The sequence below is a fragment of the Eptesicus fuscus genome, chromosome 4 (genome assembly GCF_027574615.1).
Source record: "Eptesicus fuscus isolate TK198812 chromosome 4, DD_ASM_mEF_20220401, whole genome shotgun sequence".
In the NCBI taxonomy this organism is placed as follows: domain Eukaryota; kingdom Metazoa; phylum Chordata; class Mammalia; order Chiroptera; family Vespertilionidae; genus Eptesicus; species Eptesicus fuscus.
The window spans coordinates 65,856,812-65,864,006 of NC_072476.1; the positions used below are offsets into that span (position 1 = coordinate 65,856,812).

General features: G+C 34.6%; 1 long non-coding RNA gene across 1 annotated transcript; it reads left to right on the forward strand.

Moving 5' to 3' along the window:
- The first annotated feature begins 3,296 nt into the window (after positions 1 to 3,296).
- Positions 3,297 to 4,805, forward strand: LOC129148719 (uncharacterized). The gene is made up of 3 exons (XR_008555682.1): positions 3,297 to 3,339; positions 3,924 to 4,018; positions 4,715 to 4,805. It is a non-coding gene; the product is annotated as an uncharacterized LOC129148719 (long non-coding RNA).
- Positions 4,806 to 7,195: the final 2,390 nt, after the last annotated feature.

Sequence of the window (7,195 nt, forward strand, 5' to 3'; positions counted from 1 at the left end):
AAGCAGTTGGGGGTGAGATCAGGCCAGCAGGGGAGGGCAGTTAGGGGTAATCAGGAAGTCAGGCAGAGAGGTTAGGGGTGATCAGGCAGGCAGACAGAGGGGTTAGGGGATTTCAGGCAGGCAGGCAGGTGAGTGGTTAGGAACCAGCGGTCCCAGATTGCGAGAGGGATGTCCAACTGCCGGTTTTGGCCTGATCCTTGTGGGTTTGGGCCTAAACTGGCAGTTGGACATCCTCCAAGGGGTCCCCAATTGGAGAGGGTGCAGGCTGGGCTTAGGGAACCCCCCCTCCTTGCATGAATTTCATGCACCGGGCCACTAGTAGACATATAAGTCTAGGAAGCACAGAGTCCAAAATAAGATGATCCCAAGGAGGCCCATACCAAGACACATCAAAATTAAAATTCAAAAGGTAAAGACTTAGAGAGAATCTTAAAAGCAGCAGGAGAAAAGTAGTTAAGTACAAGGGAGCTCAAATAAGACTGTCAGCTGATTTCTCAACAGAAACTTTGCAGACCAGAAGAGAGTGTCAAGAAATACTCAAATAGATGAAAAGCAAGGACCAACAACCAAGATTACTCTACCTAGCACAGCTATCATTTAGAATGGAAGGACAAGAAAAAGCTAAAGTAATTTATTACCACCAAACCAGTATTACATGATATGTTAAAGAGATTTCTTTAAGAAAAAGAAGAAATAAAAAGATAAAAATATGAACAATAAAGTCGCAATAAAGACATTTCTATCAATAATTGAATCTAAAACACAAATAAATGAACAAACAGAACAGAAACAGACTCAGAAATACTGAGAACATTTTGACAGTTGATGATAGAAGGAGGTTTGAAGGGATGGGTGAAAAAGGTGAAGGGATTAAGAAATAAAAGTTGGTTGTTATAGACTAGTCATGGGAATATAAAATATAGCATTGGAAATATAGTCAATAATATTCTAATAACTGTGTATGGTGTCAGATGGGTACAATATTTATTGGGATGATCACTTAGGAAGTTATATAATGTCTAATCACTGGGGTGTACACCTGAAACTAATATAATATTGTATGTCAACTGTAACTGAAAAGTAAAAAGTAATTAAAAAAGTAAATATAACTATTGAAAGTACACCAAATTTTAAATAAGTTTTCATAAAAAAGCATTAAAAAAACAGTATATATCAAACAGTTTGTGTTGTTGAAACTGTTTTAAATATAAAAATATTTGTGTGAATATCTTCAACATTTATAACTTTTGCTGTATACATCACATATGATAATTTCAAGAAGAACTGTAGGTGCCTCCTATTGAAAAAAATTAGCATGTTATAAAGATCAATTCATTGAAAATATAAATATCCATGTAATAAGTTATAGCAATTGGGCATTTAAATATAATTCAAAGTTTTCTGGTGATTAGGACTAAAAAAATATAGTTAAACATTTCCATTCTCTGGAAACCTATCTTATGCATTTATCATATAAGTCTTATAAAAAGGATAACAAAATAAACACTGTTTTCACAGATTTTATTTTTGATAAAAGTATTATAATAACTTTTCTTATAACAGTTACTTGATTTTAGTGAAAGATACAAATAAAATATCCTTTCTACAGGGAGCTAAGATAATATTCTCCAGTTATATTATTTTTTGATCATCTATTTTCATGTGAAAATAAAACACAAGGGATCCAAATAAATTGATAGTTAATATGTCCCTTAAATTCATTTCCTTAACTATTGAATATCTCAACTGGGTATTTAGTTAATGCTAAATCAAAATTATCTTATGGTTGAATTCTCTGACAAGTGTTTGAGTTGCTAACATTTTATAGTTTTGCTTTTTACTTATTAAAAGAATTCTATGGAGATTGTTTGTTTAAAAGGATCCTGTTAGCACAAATGCTAGTAAACTATTCTTGCTCTAGCCATTAAGATTTAGAGAGAAGAAATACTGCATAGTGGAAAGGATTGACCATGGCATTAGAATAATTTACATCCTTGGCTTTGCCATTAAACAGCTAAAGGATTCTCAGTTTTGTTTTGTTTTCATCTATCAAAGTAGTATAAAGATATGCTTACAACTTCACTGTAAGGATTAGATAGAATGATGAAAGTGATAGGGAAGAAAAAGTAGCACCATTTATGGAATGTATTGTTATTATTATCATGACTACTTCATGATGCTAAAACCATATAATCATTTTATGGAGATTTACATTCATTAAAGAAATGTGATCACCTTAACAGGACAATTATTTGCCTACCCAATATTCATTTTCTCCTTATTAACAGAAAACTTTGATTGTGTTTAAAATGCCAATGACAAGTCAAAACCAAATTTTCTAGCTTGTCTTGCAGTGAGGTATTATCTTGTGACTCGTAGTTCTGGCTAATTACATGAATGTGTCAGATGCCAGTTTAGACTTCTGGAAAACATTTTAGGTAGGTTTCTGTCATATATGGGTGAAAACAATCTCTAATTGATATAACATTTGGTTAATCAGAGTGTAGTTTTATAAATAAGAACATTTTGTGGAATGTAGTTGGGGTGGGTTTGAGAGACAGGCTCTACCAGCTACAGAGTGGAAGTGGATTGACTCCTGACATACAGCAATGAAATATTTGTTCACATTTTTCTGCTTGCAATGAAGACCACGTGATAACTGAGGTTTTAAAGATAGAGGAAATGGTAGAAACATTCATTCATACTTCTTGCTGTTTTCTATATCTTGAAAGAAAAAGTAGAGTTAGAAATGGAACAAAATCATTCTGTTCTAAGAGTTGCTCTCTACTTGTGACTTGCAATCCCAATTGACTGAGAGTTCCATTATTTGTAATTTCTAGGGTTAAAAAGAGTACAAATGGAAATGGTTATTATGGTGGTTTTGAAGCTGTAATCTTAACAGGAAGTAATAATTGCGTGACATGCTTTTCCCAACTACTTGTTATCCACTACATAAGAGCAAGAGACCACAACAAAAAGGCCAATTATTCCAAATTAAGGCACCAGTAGGCAAAGCCAAATTGCTTTAAGACCCTTACTCTAAGGGCCAGGTGATAAACAGCATACAAAGTCAAGTACAAAAGAATTGAGTCTTAGGCCTTAAAGATTATATCTAAGGCAAAAATTTTGACTATGGTTACATGTAGTTTACCAGAATCATATAGTTCTTTCCTATAGATGATTATAAATCCTCACTCTGGGGATAGATGTCATTATAGGGCAGAGTCAGTATGTGTTTAATAATCTCTCCTTGCTTTCTCCTTCAATAACTCCAATGTTCTAAAGAGAACCAAATCCTGGAATAAAGTCAGTGTGGAGCAGAGCTGTGGCTGTCTACCGGTAAACTTGTGGTTGAAAATATAAAATCTTTTGCTATTGTCAAATCCAAACTTTGGGGATCCTTTATTAGCACAGCATATTCTAACATGATTATACATAAAGCCTTATTTTCTTGGTAAGAAAGGAGACTATTCAAAAGATAGTTATTGACTTGTGGCCTGAATTATTATACATGGGTCTTCATTATAGAAACAAATTTGTACCAACCAAAAAGAGAGATACCATAAATGGAGATTAAAAAAGAAAAAGTCTAGTAGTGGAGAAGAATTGATAAAAGGCTCAGCAAGGGGTTATTCCAATAGCTTTTGAAGAATGGGATAGATATTGACAAAATAAGCTAGATTCCACTAAGGAATTGATAGCACTTTGAAGGTTAATTTTATGTGTTAACTTGGCTAGACTATAGTGCCAAATACCCATCTAGATGTTGCTATTTAGTTATTTTTGAGATGTGATTAATATTTGAATCAGCAAACCTTGAGTAAAAGTAGATTACCTTTCATAATGTGAGTGAGCCTCATCTAATCATTTGAAAGTCTTAAGAGAAAAGGCATCCACCTAAGAGGATAAAATTCTGCTTCCAGACTACCTTGGAACTCAAGACTGTAGCAGCAAATCTTGCCAGAATTTCCAGCTTACCATCCTGCCAACTCAGCTTCTTTGGAGAACCCTGAGAAATGTGAGCACCTTAAAAGAGCACTTGCCCCCCAACTACTAGGTCTTAAAGTGTCAAGACATATTTATTTTATATATCTTAGTTTAGTGTAATTCAAATGTATAGAGGAGTGTTATTTAGAATGGAAGATATAAATAAATAGGAGGGTAAATATATTTACACTTACTGTACTATGGCATCTAGTAGTTCTATCCATGAACTGGTTGATCTCCAGATTTTAATAACTAATGGTTTTGGTTACTAATACTGCCACTGGAAATATATGGTAAATGAGAAAAGATAATTTCCAATGGATAAAAATGGAGTATGATACTGTACTTTTTTAAAGAAATAGATTTTATTTTTAAAGCAGTTTTAGATTCATAGAAAAATTGAGCAGAAGGAACAGAATTTCCATTATATCTCTGCCTCCACGCATGTATAGCCTCCCCCATTATCAACATCTCCAACCAGAGTACTACATTTGTTATAATAGGCACATCATTATCACCAGAGTCCATAGTTTACATTAGAGTTGACTTTGGGTATTCTTCATTGTATGGGTTTGAACAAATGTATATTGACATACATCCACCATTATAGTATCATACAGATTAGTTTCATTGCCCAAAATATTCTCTTTCTTCTGCCTATTTACCCATGCCCTTCCCTCCCCAGCCTTAATTCCTCACAACCACTGATTTTTTCATGCCTCCACAGTTTCGTCTTTTACAGGTTGGGAAAGCTGTCGTATTACTATGAAGTCTGATCATGAGTGAAGGAGAGATGAAGAGAATATTGGACAGAAGCATTAAAGATGTCCTTGCATTATGTGGAAGATTTGGTAAGACCAATGTAGAATCATCAAATTAAAGTCAGCCAACAAGGAGGCTCATGTTCCCTAGGTTGGCTGGAGTACCATCTTAGTGCAAAGAGAGATGAATTTCAAAGTGCAGCAGCTAAATTTCTTGGTTAGTTATCCTACCTGTAGTAGGAGGTCTGGTAATAGAACTCAAGGTAGCTATAAATCATAGAATATTCTATTTAATGGATTAAAATCAGATGAAGAACTTTATTTTATTCTTCATCGTGTGAATCATTTTACTTGTTGTCTATTTTGTTTCCTTTTACTAGTCCATGTACTAGTCAATAATGGTCTGTCCCTCAAAACTACACTTTTATACTTTTTCATTTCAAATTATTTTCTTTCCTTTACTCATTGTGCTCTTTCTTAAGGACAGTATTCCTAAGAATGGAATGGCAGACAGAAGTCTTGGATGGTGGTTATTTAGTCCTGGTCAGAAGGCTCTTGAGCTCTTGGAAGAGACACATTTTTCCTAGTCCCTATGGTAAACAGACAGTAACAATGATGTGTTCAAATGAATTAACCTCTGCACAAGTCAGTTGTTACTTGACTATGTTACCACACCTAAATATTGTCCTTAACCCCATATTTACATAAAGGTAAATCTTGGGCAGAAAATTTTAATCTTAAGAAAAAGTATATAATTTTTTGCATAAATTGGATTTTTTATTTTATATTGGAAAGCTATAATCTTTTTTTCTTGCCACAATTTATTTTTTTAATTGTTTGTATTACATACAGTAGTACATATATCTCCTTTCCCCCCATTGACCTTCCCCCAGCCAACCCTTACTCCCTGTTGAATGCCCTCATCCCACGCCCCCAGTATCTTGTGTCCATTGGTTGTGCTTATATGCATGCATACAAGTCCTTTGGTTGATCTCTTTCCCCCCTTCTCCAACACTCCCTAGCCTTCCCACTATAATTTGACAGTCTGTTCAATGCTTTACTGCATCTGTATCTATCTTTTTTGTTCATCAGGTTATAATGTTCTTTATTTTCCATAAATGAGTGAGATCATGTGGTATTTTTCTTTCATTTTTCTTAACATAATGCTCTTCAGATCCATCCATGCTGCTGCAAATGGCAAGAATTTCTTCTTTTTTTATAGCAGCGTAGTATTCCATTGTGTAGATGTACCATAGTTTTCTAATCCACTCATCTGATGATGGGGATTTAGGCTGTTTCCAAATCTTAGCTATGGTGAATTGTGCTGCTATGAACATAGGGGTGCATATATCCTTTCTGATTGGTGTTTCTAGTTTCTTGGGATATATTCCTAGAAGTGGGATTATTGGGTCAAATGGGAGTTCTATTTTTAGTTTTTTGAGGAAACTCCATACTGTTCTCCACAGTGGCTGCACCACTCTGCATTCCCACCAGTAGTGCACGAGGGTTCCTTTTTCTCCACATCCTCACCAGCACTTGTCGTTTGTTGATTTGTTGATGATAGCCATTCTGACAGGTGTGAGATGGTACCGCATTGTCGTTTTGATTTGCATCTCTCAGATAATTAGTGACTTTGAGCATGTTTTCATATGTCTCTTGGCCTTCCTTCTGTCTTCTTTTGAAAAGATTCTATTTAGGTCCATTGCCCATTTTTTTATTGGATCATTTATCTTCCTTTTATTAAGTTGTATAAGTTCCCTGTAGATGTTGAAGATTAAACCTTTATCAGAGATAACATTTGCAAATATGTTATCCCATACAGTGGGCTTTCTTGTTTTGTTGATGGTTTCTTTTGCTGTGCAAAAGCTTTTTATTTTGATGTAGTCCCATTTGTTTATTTTCTCTTTAGTTTCCATTGTTCTAGGAGCTGTATCGGTGAAGAAATTGCTTCTGCATATGTCTGATATTTCTCTGCCTGTGGATTCCTTTAGTATTTTTTATGGTTTCTTATCTTATGTTTAAGTCCTTTATCCATTTTGAGTTTATTTTTGTGTATGGTGTAAGTTGGTGGTCTAGTTTCATTTTTTTTGCATGTATCTGTCCAAATTTTCCAACACCATTTATTGAAGAGACTGTCTTGACTCCATTTTATGTTCATGCCTCCTTTGTCAAATATTAATTGAGCATAGTGGTTTGGGTCGATATCTGGGTTCCCTATTCTATTCCATTGGTCTATATGTCTGTTCTTGTGCCAGTACCAGGCTGTTTTGAGAACAGTGGCTTTGTAATACAGCTTGAAATCTGGTAGTGAGATCCCACCTACTTTGTTCTTGGTAAACAAATGGGACTACATCAAAATAAAAGTTTTTGCACAGCAAAAGAAACCATCAACAAAACAACAAGAAAGCCCACTGTATGTGAGAACATATTTTCAAATGTTATCTCTG